The 14,352-nt window shown below is 39.3% G+C and overlaps 1 protein-coding gene and 1 non-coding gene across 3 annotated transcripts in view; one reads left to right on the forward strand and one right to left on the reverse strand.

Moving 5' to 3' along the window:
• Positions 1-14,352, reverse strand: part of CERS6 (ceramide synthase 6) — a 342,305-nt gene that overhangs the window by 171,610 nt on the left and 156,343 nt on the right. The gene's annotated exons all lie outside the window — the stretch shown is intronic.
• On the forward strand, positions 14,234-14,340 carry LOC129490816 (U6 spliceosomal RNA). The gene has a single exon (XR_008660312.1). It is a non-coding gene; the product is annotated as a U6 spliceosomal RNA (small nuclear RNA).

Raw genomic sequence — 14,352 nt, forward strand, 5'->3', positions numbered from 1 at the left:
TCCTGTTTGTTGGCCATTTGTATATCTTCTTTTGAGAATTGTCTATTAATGTCCTTAACCCACTTTTTGATGGGATTGTTTGATTTTTTTTTTCTTGCTGATTTGTTTGAGTTCTTTTTAGATTCTGGATTAGTCCTTTGTCAGATGTATAGATTGCGAAGATTTTCTCCCACTCTGTGGGTGCTCTATTTACTCTGCTGACTTCCTTTTGCCATGCAAAAGCTCTTTGGTTTAATTAAGTCCCAGCTATTTCTCTTTGTTTTTTTCTGCATTTGCTTTTAGGTTCTTGGTCATGAAAAACTTGCTTAAGCCAATGTCTAGAAGGGTTTTTCCAATGTTATCTTCTGGAATTTTTATAGTTTCAGGTCTTAGATTTAAGTCCTTCATCCATCTTGAATTGAGTTTTGTAGATGAGAGATGAGGATCCAGTTTCACTCTCCTACATGTGGCTTCCCAATTATCCCAGCACTATTTGTTGAATAGGGTGTCCTTTCCCCACTTTATGTTTTTGTTTCCTTTGTTGAAGATAAGTTGGCTTTAAGTATTTGGCTTTATTTCTGGTTCTCTGTTCTGTTCCATTGGTCTATGTGTCTATTTTTATACCAGTACCATGCTGTTTTGGTGACTATGGCCTTATAGTATAGTTTGAAGCCTCCGGATTTGTTCTTTTGCATAGTCTTGCTTTGGCTATGTGGGCTCTTTTTTGGTTCCATATAAATTTTAGGATTGCTTTTCTAGTTCCGTGAAGAATGATGACAGTATTTTGATGGAAATTGCACTGAATTTGTAGATTGCTTTTGGCAGTATGGTCATTTTCACAATATTGATTCTACCCATCCATGAGCATAAGATGTGTTTCCATTTGATTGTGTCATCTATGATTTATTTCACAGTGTTTTGCAGTTTTCCTTGTAGAGGTCTTTCACCTTCTTGGTTAGATATATTCCTAAGTATTTTATTCTTTTGCAGCTATTGTAAAAGGGGTTGAGTTCTTCATTTGATTCTCCACTTGGTCGCTGTTGGTGTATAGGAAAGTTACTGACTTGTGTACATTAATTTTGTATCCAGAAGATTTGCTGAATTTTTTATCAGTTCTATGAGCTTTTTGGAGGAGTCTTTAGGGTTTTCCAGGTATATAATCATATCATCAGCAAACAGAGACAGTTTGACTTCCTCGTTACTGATTTGGATGCCTTTTATTTCTTTCTCTTGTCTGATGGCTCTGGCTAGGATTCCAGTACTATGTTGAGGAGAAGTGGTGAAAGTGGGCATCCTTGTCTTGTTCCAGTTTTCAGAGGGAATGCTTTCAACTTTTCCCCATTCAGTATTATTTTGGCTGTGGGTTTATCATAGATGGCTTTTCTTACATTCAGGTATGTCTGCTGAATGCCAATTTTGCTAAGGGTTTTAAACATAAAGCCATGCTGGATTTTGTCAAATGCTTTTTCTGGGTCTATTGAGATGATCGTGTGATTTTTGTTTTTATTCTGTTTATGTGTTGTATCACATTTATTGACTGATGTATGTTAAGCCACTCCTGTATCCCTGGTATGAAACTCACTTGATTATGCTGGATTATTTTTTGACATGTTGTTGGATTTGGTTAGCTAGTACTTTGTTAAGGATTTTTGCATCTATGTTCATCAGGGATATTGGTCTGTAGTTTTCTTTTTTGGTTATGTCCTTTCTTGGTTTTGGTATTAGGGTGACACTGGCTTCATAGAATGATTTAGGGAGAATTCCTTCTTTCTCTATCTTGTGGAATAGAGTCAATAAGATTGGTACCAAATGTACTTTGAATGTCTGGTAGAATTCAGCTGTGAATCCATCTGGTCCTGGACTTTTTTTTGTTGGTAAGTTTTTAATTACAATTTGAATCTCACTGCTTGTTATTGGTCCGTTCAGGGTGTCTAATTCTTCCTGATTTAAGCTAGGAGGGTTGTATCTTTCCAGGAATTTATCTATCTCCGCTAGGTTTTCTGGTTTATGGGTGTAGAGGTGTTCATAGTAGCCTTGAATGATCTTTTGTATTTCTGTAGTGTCAGTTGTAATATCTCCTGTTTCATTTCTAATTGAGCTTATTTGGATTTTCTCTCTTCCTTTCTTGGTTAATCTTGCTAATGGTCTATTAGTTTTATTTATCTTTCCAAATAACCAACATTTGATTTCATTTATCTTTTGTATTTTTTTTTGTTTCAATTTCATTTAGTTCTGCTCTGATTCTGGTTATTTTCTTTCTTCTGCTGGGTTTGGGTTTGGTTTGTTCATGCTACTCCATTTCCTTGAAGTGTGATCTTAGATTGTCCGTGTGTGCTTTTTCAGACTTTTTGATGTAGGCATTTAGGACTATGAACCTTCCTCTTAGCACCATCTTTGCTGTATCCCAGAGGTTTTGACAGGTTGAGCCACTATTGTCATTCAGTTTGAAGAATTTTTAAATTTCCATCTTGATTTCATTTTTGACCCAATGATCATTCAGGAGCAGGTTATTTAATATCCATGTATTTGCATGGTTTTGAAGGTTCCTTTTGGAGTTGATTTCCACTTTTATTCTACTGTGGTCTGAGAGAATGCTTGATATAATTTCAATTTTCTTAAATTTATTGAGACTTTTGTGGCCTATCATATGGTCTGTCTTGGAGAAGTTTCCATGTGCTGATGAATCAAATGCATATTCTGTGGTTGTTGGGTAGAATGTTGTGTAAATATCTATTAAGTCCATTTGTTCCAGGGTACAGTAAAAATACATTGTTTCTTTGTTGGCTTTCTGTCTTGATGACCTGTCTAATGCTGTCAGTGAAGTACTGAAGTCCCCACTATTACTGGTTGCCATCTATCTCATTTTTTAGGTCTAGTAGTAACTTCATAAATTTGGGAGCTCCAGTGTGAGGTGCATAAATATTTAGAATTGTGACATTTTCCTGTTGGACAAGGCCTTTTATCATTATATAATGTTCCTCTTTGTCTTTTTTAACTGCTGTTGCTTTAAAGTTTGTTTTGTCTAATATAAGAATAGCTACTCCTGCTCGCTTTTGGTGTCCATTTGCATGGAAAGTCTTTTTCTACTCCTTTACCTTAAGTTTATGTGAGTCCTTATGCATTAGATAAGTCTCCTGAAGGCAGCAGTAGTTGGTTGGTGAATTCTTATCCGTTCTGCCATTCTGTATCTTTTAAGTGGAGCACTTAGGCCATTTACATTCAATGTTAGTATTGAGATGTGAGGTACTATTGCATTCTTCATGCTATTTATTGCCTGTATATCTTGCTTTTTAATTTTTTTTCCTAAATTGTATTTTTGTTTTATAGATCCTGTGAGATCTATGCTTTAAAGAGGTTCTGTTTTGATGTGTTTCCAGAATTTGTTTCAAAATTTAGAGCTCCTTTTAGCAGTTCCTGAAGTGCTGGCTTGGTAATGGCAAATTCTCTCAGGATTTGTTTGACCGAAAAAGACTGTATCTTTCCTTCATTTGTGAAGCTTAGTTTCGCTGGATACAAAACTTTCAGCTGATAATTGCTTTGTTTGAGGAAGCTGAAGATAGGGCTCCAATCCCTCCTAGCTTGTAGGATTTCTGCTGAGAAATCTGCTGTAAATCTGATAGGTTTTCCTTTATAGGTTACCCGGTGCTTTTGCCTCACAGCTCTTAAGATTCTTTCCTTCGTCTTAACTTTAGACTACCTGATGACAGTGCGCCTAGGTGATGATCTTTTTGCGATTAATTTCCAGATGTTCTTTGTGCGTCTCGTATTTGGATGTCTAGGGCTCTAGCAAGGCCAAGGAAGTTTTCCTCGATTATTCTCCCCAATATGTTTTCCAAACTTTTAGATTTCTCTTCTTCCTCAGGAACACCAATTATTCTTAGGTTTGGTCGTTTAACGTAATCCCAGACTTCTGGGAGGCTTTGCTCATTTTTCTTATTCTTTTTTGTCTTTGTTGGATTGTGTTAATTCAAAAACCTTGTCTTCAAGCTCTGAAGCTCTTTCTTCTGCTTGTTCGACTCTATTGCTGAGACTTTCCAGAGCATTTTGCATTTCTCTTAGTGCATCCAGTGTTTCCTAAAGTTTTGATTGTATTTTATTTATGCTATTTCACTAAAGATTTCTTCCCTCATTTCTTCTATCTTTTTTTTTATTTTGTTAAATTGGACTTCACCTTTCTCTGGTGCCTCCCTGATTAGCTTTATAACTGACCTTCTGGATTCTTTTTCAGGTCAGTCAGGGATTTCTTCTTGGTTTGGATCCATCGCTGGTGAGCTGGTGTGATTTTTGGGGGGTGTTAAAGAAACTTGTTTTGTCATATTTCCAGAATTGTTTTTCTGGTTCCTTCTCATTTGAGTGGGCTATGTCAGAGGGAAGGTCTGGGGTTCAAGGCTGCTGTTCAGATTCTTTTGTCCCATGAGGTGTTCCCTTGATGTAGTATTCTCCCTCTTTTCCTAGGGACGTGGCTTCCTGAGAGCCGAGTTGTAGTGATTGTCATCTTTCTTGTGGATCTAGCCACGCAGCAGGTCTACCAGGCTCTGGGCTGGTGCTGGGGGTTGTCTACACTGGGTCCTGCGATGTGAACCATCTGCAGATCTCTCAGCTATGGGTACCAGCTCCAGAGGAGGTGGCAGGGTGGTGAAATGGACTCTGTGAGGTTCCTTAGTTTTGGTTGTTTAATGAAGTATTTTTGTGCTGACTGGCCTCCTACCAGGAGCTGGAGCTTTGAAGAGAGCATCAGCTGTGGTAGTACAGCGAGGATCAGGCAGTGGGTGGGGACCTAGAACTCCCAAGAGTATATGCCTCTTGTCTTCAGCTACTAGAGTGAGCCGGGAAGGACCATCAGGTGGGGGCAAGGCTAGGCATGTCTGAGCTCAGACTCTCCTTGGGCAGGAGTTGCTGCAGCTGCTGTGGGGGATGGGGGTATGGTTCCCAGGTCAATGGAGTTATGTTCCGAGGAAGACTATGGCTGCCTCTGCTGTGTCATGCAGGTTGGTCAGGGAAATGGGGGAAAGCCAGCAATTACAGGCATCACCCAGCTCCACACAACCGAAAAGGCCGCTGTCACTCCCACCATGCACCCCGCAACAGCACCAAGTTTCTTTCCAGGCAATGGGCAAGCAGGGCTGAGAACTTGCCCCAGGCTACCAGCCTCCAGCTGTGAAAGCAAGCTGGGCTCTTTTAATTGCCCTAACATACCAGACACACAATGCAGACAATTTAAACTCATGCTTCATCTCCTGGAGTTTTAAGTTGTTTGTAAAGAAAATACATGTATGTGTAGACACAGATGTTTATATATGTGTATATGTTCACACACATATGCATATGTATATTATGAAAATATGTGTATGTACACATACATTTGTATGCACATATGTATGAAAGTTAAACCTATGTATGTCAAGGATCTCCCATCCAATTGAAAACAAATGTAGTCGCACAGACTTCTGACCGATAATTTGTATTTTCTATTTGAGAAGATGCTCTTGTTCCTTCCTCACTCAGAGAAGGGACCATAATCAGCCTAACAATCTGTCATTGCTTAGATTTTTCCAATAAATGCCAGTGAACTTGCACTCCTGCATAAGAAAAGCCATTTCACAAAACCCAACCCCATTACAATGCACACAATGAAGTTCTTAGCTGACTGGCTGATGCCATATGAGCTGCATGCTGATTGGAAGAGTTATGAGTTGCTCACACATCAGCTATATTCATACTGCAGCACCTCATGTTCTAAATAACAAGGGTCCTTTTTTCACTAAGAGCATGGGAAGACAGTGACACTGAGCTGCCCACCTGAACCGAGCATCATGATTTCTGGTCCTAGCTGCTATTACATGGTATTACATATTGACTGTAAAGCTATACTTAGAAAATGAGCAGCATGAAACAATGGGCGAACATGAGATCATGAGGTTGCCAAGCAGGAAACACTGTAGTAACAGTGTTTACACCTGATACTCACAGGGTGATCCTGGGCAAGTTTAAGTGTCTCTTCTGGAGAAACAATCAGACCGTTAAGTTCTCTTGAACTCTTATATTTTGAGTCCAAGTCCTATATTAGTCAAGTCTTATATCCTGATCCTGCAATATTTGGCACAACTGGCCATTCCACCTTGTTTGAATCACTGCTGCTGTGCTCATTCCCTTTCTGTCCCAACCCTCTGCTTCTCTTGCCTTGTGCACAGACAACCCTTGGTTTGTCAATGCCAGTGACACCTGAGGTTCCATCCTCAGCCTTCTTTTCACACCATGTGCTCCTGCTAGGTGAACTCACCCACTCCCTGTATGCTGGGCAATCACTGCCCTTAACCATCTCTATATCCCTGGACACCCAATGTCATCTGGACACCCAAACGTCGGCACCTGAGGCTCAAAATCCAAAAACAAACAAACAAAACATATTATCTTTCTCCCAGGAATCCACTGTTTCTTCCTTCCATCTCTGTCAAGGACACTATTCTCCACTCAATGCCCCAGGTCCTTGAGTCTTCCTTCGCCTTCAACCCCCTTTATCCCAGGCATCAAACCTCTAAGTTCTGCATTGGAAATATCCCTTTCATTTACTTCCTTTGCTCCATTCCCTCAGTCTCTTCCCTAGCCCAAAACATCTAGTCTTTATCTTTCTTCAAGAGGTAGGCTGGCATTAGCTGAGTGCCACAGCCAGACCTGTAAGCCAGGCTGTCAATTGATTAATCATGACAGAACAGTCACAAAGTCCAGAATATTTGCTTTGACATGAATGAGAGTTACTCCTCCTGCAGAAAAATCTACATGGGGGTTGCTTGCAAAACACAGAAAAAGAACAAGAGGAGTTTGAGATCTTAAGAAGTGCTGCTCAGACAGATGGCCTAAGGCACTGTCACCAAAGAGCAATTCTTACATATCCAGAGGCCAACACTCCTAATCCCCCAGTGCTTTAATATTCTCAGCCAACTTGAATCTCAAAATCTCTGCAACAGGCAACCCATATGATGTCTCTGTGCCTCCACCCTTTTCTTAGCTGGATAAAGCTAATCAACTGTTGCTCTGGCCTAGCCTGGGATAACCTTTTTAGGGAGACTAGACAAATCTCATTCTTGTTTCACCATATGTTAATTAAACAAAACAACACAAAAAAGCCTTAACCCTGAGTTTTCTTCTTTATCCAACTCAACCTTTCATGATCCTCCTGCAGTTTTCTCTGATCTCCACCTCCCAAGAAGTGTTTATCCCCATGAGATATTGTTCTAACATTAAGATAACATATGTTATTAGTCATCCTTTAAGTGACCAACAATCAGTTGGATATTTTCAACTCTGAGTGAAAGATCTGTGACTTAAAGCTTCTACACAGGACTAGCTCTCAGGAAGCTATGTTCACTCAGCCTGGGCATGAAGACTTCCTCCACAATTTTCACACAGTCTGTTTGATCCTAGGCACTCTCTATGCCTCTTTCTCATCTGCAAAATGAAAATAAAACCACCTACTTCAACAGGTTAGAATGAGGATTAAATGAGGCAATACTTCTAAAGTATATAGAATAGCATTCAACACATGGCAAGGGCTCCATAACTCTTAACTATCATTACTATTTTTATATAGCTGGTATATGACGTGCACCCAATAAATGACTTCAAGTTTCATGAGTATGGGCCAGTGCCAATGGCTAGACAAACTACCAACTACAATATGACTCTACGACAGACATCTCCTATTAGACTTGAAGAAGACACCAGTGTAGAATGAAGGAGGGCTTCATTCTTACAAAGTGGTTAAGCAGTAGGTCATGTAAATGACAGACTCTGTGTTGCTTTTTTGTTAAATTTCTGTGTCAGGATTTGGCTGACTTCTTACTTTTCCCTTGTTTGTATTTTTAAAGTTATTTAATATTTAATGTTATAAAACCACTTGAGATTGCTACTACACTAAATCTGTACTTTGTACAAGCAGCTCTGAAAATGTTAAGGATAAAATTTAGTAGGGCTGGAAAGTGAAAAGTACAGCAGTGAATTTCCATGGCAATGTGGTGTTATAAATAAGACATGATACATGGATAAATCAACCAATGAAGATGTACAGATGAACAAAGTAAGTATGTTTATTCATGGGCTTTAAAATCTTTTTGTATTCTGGTATTTTATAGCCACAAAATTAAATAATCTAACCTTCAAGGTCATCATGTAAGACCTTTAAACTGAGTCTCTAAACAAAAGTTGCAAACTTAAATGTCTACAGGGACTAGGCAGGTTAAGGCAATTGAGGAGCTGGTTAAACTTAGCTCTCAGAGTACTGAGATGAATGGTTACTGGCACACAGTTTCTATGCTGGCAATGCTGGGGAATGTGGCTATTTCAATATCCCACTGAAATAAGGGCCGGTCAAATGTCAAGAAAGAATGCAAACTCAAGTGTTGTCAGATTTTCCCCCATTTTTTCACAGAAAGCTGAAAAATAAGACATCAGACTTTTTAAATGCTGGCGATTAATTCTATTAAAAATAAAAATCAGGCCAGGCGCAGTGGCTCATGCCTGTAATCCCAGCACTTTGAGAGCTGAGGCGGCCATATCACCTGAGGTCAGGAGTTCGAGATCAGCCTGGCCAACATGGTGAAACCACGTCTCTGCTAAAAATACAAAAAATTAGCCAGGCGTGGTGGTGCGCGCCTGTAGTCCCAGTTACTCTGGAGGCTGAGGCATGAGAATTGCTTGAGAATTGAGGCATGAGATTGCTCCACTACACTCCAGCCTAGGCGACAGAGTGAGACTCTGTCTCAAAAAATAAATTAATTAATTAAAAATAAAAATCATACAGGCCAAATCGTGCAGGCTAGATTCAACTTGGGGCTGCCAGTTCACAACCTGTGCTTTAACTATAGTATGTGGCAGGGATGGGTGGGATGGTCTACTCTTCTTACACTCTAAACTATGTTCCATATAGAATGAAAGTCTGCTTTCCTGAAACATAGAACTTTCAGAGGGAAAATTCACTCTTGCATTAGACTATTAAATAATAATCTAATGAACTTTTGCTCAGTTCTTGGAAAATGTCTACCAAATAAAAATGAAATCGAATCAAATAAATTCTATTTGTTATTATGCTAACAACAAGACAGCCATTCATTAAGATATACCAAGGATTTACTAAATACCAAGACATACTACTAGGTGCTGGGAATATAAATATGAATTAAGTCAAAGTCCTTCCTCAACGGCCTGACAAGCTAATCTCCAAAGCTGCTTCCTGATGGATGGGCAACAGCTGTAAATCTAAGGAAGCCTTACCTATTCTAAAAAAATCAGTCACATCTTTTGTCTTCACTCCAAGCTTGTGACAATATTTGGAGAGTTATCTCTATTCTCAAGGTCATCCTGCCCTAGTGTCACTGGGAAAAAATGCCTGGAGAACTCAGTCTTTCCACATCAAACCTATTAAGCCCTGTTAAAATAGAGATGGTGTCCCTTCTCACCCCTTCTCTGGGTAAGCAGCAAGGAAAGAGTGGTTGCGTAGAGAGGCAGAAGAGGACAAGGCAGAACACAAACCTCAAAGTTCCTGAGAGCTAAGTAGTTTTCCCAATGTCCAAATCCTCTCAAGACTTTAGGGTAACACAGAGCAGGGAAAAATGGGCAAGGCTTCAGTGGCTCTCAACAGGGGGCTGTCATTAAAGGTATGAAGGTCCCCACTTCATGGTAGTGGAGGAAGAGCTCATGGACATAGGAGCTGAGGGTAGCCAGGCCCTTTCTGGTATTGTTCTGAAACTAAAAATGACTTGGAGCGAAAAGATTCTTGACATTATGAAACTTTTATCGAGAATGAACTACATTCTTGTATTTATCTTTCCTCTTCTAGTGAAAAGCACAATAAAGGCAAATCAATGTTCATACTTTGAGAAACAACAAAAAGGAAATGTAATCCACCCCACTGTCAAAGATTTCATCATAAGATTTTTTTAAAGTTTGAAAATGTATAAAAGAAGGGAGGCCGGGGTGGTGACTACTCGCAGTCCCAGCTACTTGGGAGGCTGAAGTGGGAGGATCCCTTGAGCCCAAGAGTTTAAGACTGCAGTGGGTAGGTGGGGAGGCAATCAGTAAGAAATTTCCAGCTAGAGTTACTATAGTAAATGGGTCATTCAAATCATCTCATGAATGATAACAATTTAAATTACAAAATGAACAACAATTCAAATTACAAAAATAAAATTATTTATACTTTTCCCAGAATATACTAGGTAATTCAAGGCAGAGATAGACTATCATATTGCAAACTGATTCTCAAGTGGTTATTGTAATCACTTGTACATAGTTGGAATATACTGGCTAAGGTAACAAACACACATTCTTTTTTCCATTGCATGCTTTAGAGTAACATTACTGCCTAGTGCTATAAAACCTCTTTCATGTAGAACCTCAGGTTAACCAGGAAAGCAATGACAAGAAAGGAGACAGTTAGAAAGCTTTCATAGAAGAGCTGTGCCTTCAATGAAGGGACAGCATGCAGATATTCTCAGAACCAAGCCTAGAGATTAGGACTGCTTTCTAACGAGGTCAATAATTAACACCTGCAGTGTTCCTCAACATGGTTTCTGACTCCAGGATTTTGTCCATTTATAGCCAGATTGAGGTTCCTAAAAGAACAACTCTGAAGACACTTAGAAATTGAGCCTCAAGGCTTTCAATAAATGAATCCCACCTCTAGACTCTGGGTCTTGGTCCCTACTAGCCCAATGTGTGTGTCTCCTGAAACATCAGATCTGGGCCTGCTGCTGCCTTGACCAACCTTCATCATCTGTCAAAAACAAATCTCCCAGAGAGGGCCCCCACCCATCATTTCTTCTGCAAGACTTCCCTCTTCCTTCAACTCCTGTGGTGCTCTCCTTCAGAAAGGGGTCACAGGATTCTTTTGCATTGCCAATCATGCCTCCTTAACATCAAAACCAGACAATCAACAACAACAACAACAAAAATCTATCGACTACCTACTATCTTCCAGCCACTGTTAAGTGAATTCAAATGTGTAATTCTATTTTATCCATCATAGCAACATGTCAACATGGCTCATCTGAGGTCAACAGCTAGTAAACACAGGAGTGGGGACTCAAACTCAAGATGACACCAGGGATGTCTGATGTGAAAGCCTGTGCTTTTTGTACAGGAGCACTCTACCTATCGTTTAACAATAACAAAAGTAATAGTTAACATCTACCAAATAATTACCAGCCGATATGCTTCTAAACACCTTACATGTTCTAATTCATTAATTCTCACAAAAACTTTGCAAGGTTAATACTGTTATTACTCTCATTTTAGAGATATAGAAGGAGACATAGAAAGATCAAGCAACTTGCCTGAACTCCATGTCTTGTAAGTGGCAGAGGATGTGCCCTTAAGCAGTATACAATATCTTCTGATAGTGCTGCCTAGCTGCTTTCAGATTTTTATACATAGCTCTTATGTTCAACTTCTCCCCCTATATTCCTTATCATCCTTTTTGCATTATAAAAGAAAGTTATTTAAAGAGATGAGTGGTATGTATGAAGAGTAGGGGAAACAAATGAAAAAGGAGCACTCCCACTTCTTGGCCTTGGTGGTCCACACAGGATGAAACCCTCAGGCTAGGCTTGAGATAGAACCAATCATCTAAGACAACCTCTCCCTACTGATGTCCTTGAAGTCACCTTTGACAGATGCACCCTAAATGGAAAATGAAGTAAACAGATATAGGCTGCAGGTAAACCTGGTGCTGCCTAGAGCTCTAGCATTGTGTGGGTATCCAAAATATCCAAACAACCTAATGAGGTGACCAACCCTGACACTGACTCACTGGAGGAGTTCCACAAACTCCTACAAATCTCAGCTTTGGAATAAAATAATCAACATGAGAAAAAAATATTGGAAATCTCTTCCATGTTATGAATTCATAACTCATGTTTCAAAATGCATTGTCCTTCAAAAGATGCCATAAATAAAAGACAAGCCATAGATTAGGGGAAAATGTTTGCAAGTCATTAAACCCACAAAGGATTTGTATAAAGAACTTTTAAAACTCAATAGTACAAAAATAAACACAACTTTGAAACGTGCAAAAGATCTAAACAGATATCTACCAATACATAAATTACCAATAATCAAATGATAACGCAACATCATTATTCAAAAGGGAAATAAAAATTGAATCTATAATGAGAGATCACTTCACATCCCACTAGAATAGTTAAAATCGAAGAGATAATAGCAATGTTTTTGAGGATGTAGTGAAACTGGAACCTGAATACACTGCTGGTGGGAAGATGAAATGGTATATCTTAGAAAGTTTGATAATTTCTTAGATATTCATGTTCATATTTCATATCTCTAAATTTGAATTTATCATATGACTCAGTAAGCAATTTCTCTTTTAGGTAGCTACCCAAGAGAAATGAAGACATGTCCAGGCAAAGGCTTCTATCTGAATGTTCACAGCAGCATTATTCATAGCAGCCAAAAAGCAAAGACAATCAAATACCCACTCAATGGTGAATGGATAAACAAAGTGAGGTATATCCTTTCAAATGAAGTACTGATATAGTCTCTGAGCTGTATGAAACTCAAAAGCATTATGCCAAGTGGAAGAAGTTAGCCACAAATACCACATATCGGGTGATTCCATTTATATGAAATGTTCTGAAAAGGCAAATCTATTGCGACAGAAAATAGATTAGTGATGGTTACCTGGGGCTGGGAGTACAAGGGAGTGAAAGCAAATGGGCTGTCCACAGTTGCTCTGTTTGCTCCACAGGGAAGTCAGCTCACAAGTGAGGTTCTCTCTCTGATGCATTCAAAAGGATGGAACATACATTAAGAAAGAGATAACTGATACCCAAGGTATTTCATGATAGAAGGTAATGTTCCATTCCATGTGAGCCCAGAGCCAACTCCTTCATATGGGGAGGGTATTCTGTAATTCTCTCCTCTTTGTATACTTCCAAAATATATTGTAATGACTACTGATTGATTTAAAATTTTGCAGCAAACCTTTTATACTTTCTTCATTAACCCCTGAAAAGACTGCAAAAACATAAGACATTTCTATTAAGATATACTAGTTTTGGCCTGGCACAGTGGCTCACCCCTGTAATCCCAGCACTTTGGAAGGCCGAGGCAGGCGGATCATGAGATCAGGAGATCGAGATCATCCTGGCCAACATGGTGAAACCCTGTCTCTACTAAAAACACAAAAATTAGCTGGGCATAGTGGCATGTGCCTGTAATCCCAGCTACTTGGGAGGCTGAGGCAGGAGAATCGCTTGAGCCAGGGAGTCGGAGGTTGCACTGAGCCGAGATCATGCCACTGTACTCCAGCCTGGCAACAGAGCGAGACTCTGTCTCAAAAAAAAAAAAAAAGAAAAAAAGATATACTAGTTTTGATTACTGGGAAGAGTAATTTAAGAGCTTTTTTTTTTTTAAAAAGTAATGACTTATCTCTTATAATCAAAATAAGGAAAGATGCTGCAACATCATTCCCTAGACCAAGGGTTAGTAAATTTTTTCTGGAAGGCCAGTTAGTAAATATTTTAGGATTTGTGCACCAAGAAGAAAAACTAAGGATATTATGTAAGTATTTATATAACTGTTTAAAAATGTAAAAACCATTTAAAAATGTAAAATATAACCATTTAAAAATGTAAAAACTCTTTGTATTAGTCCATTCGTGCATTGTTATAAAGAAATGATTAAGACTGGGTAATTTATAAAGAAAAGAGGTTTAATTGGCTCATGGTTCTACAGGCTGTACAGGAACCACAGCAGCATCTGCTTCTGGAGAGACCTCAGGAAACTTACAATCATGCCAGAAGGCAAAGGGGATGCAAGCACGTCTTACATGGCCAGAGCAGGAGCAAGAGAGAGAGAGGGAAAGTGCCACACACTTTTAAACAACCAAATCTCATGAGAACTCACTATCGCAATGACAGCACCAAAGCGGATGATGTTAAACCAAGAGAAACCAAACCCATGATTTTCTAATCACCTTCCACCAGGTCCCACCTCCAGCATGGGGATTACATATCAGTATGAGATTTGGGTGGGTACACAGATCCAAACCATATCAATCTGCCCCTGGCCCCTCCCAAATCTCATGTTTTCCTCACATTTCAAAATAAAATCATACCTTCCCAACAGTCCCCCAAAGTCTTAATTCATTCCATCATTAACTCAAGACCACAGTACGAAGTCTCATCTGAGACAAGGCTAGTTCCTTCTCCCTATGAGCCTGTAAAATAAAAAACAACTTAGTGTGCTCACTTTGGCAGCACATATACTAAAACAGGAAAGATCCAGAGAACATTAGCATGGCCCTTGCACAAGGATGAGACACAGATTCTTGAACCATTCCATATTTAAAACCAACAACAA

This window comes from Symphalangus syndactylus, chromosome 9 (genome assembly GCF_028878055.3).
Source record: "Symphalangus syndactylus isolate Jambi chromosome 9, NHGRI_mSymSyn1-v2.1_pri, whole genome shotgun sequence".
NCBI lineage: Eukaryota > Metazoa > Chordata > Mammalia > Primates > Hylobatidae > Symphalangus > Symphalangus syndactylus.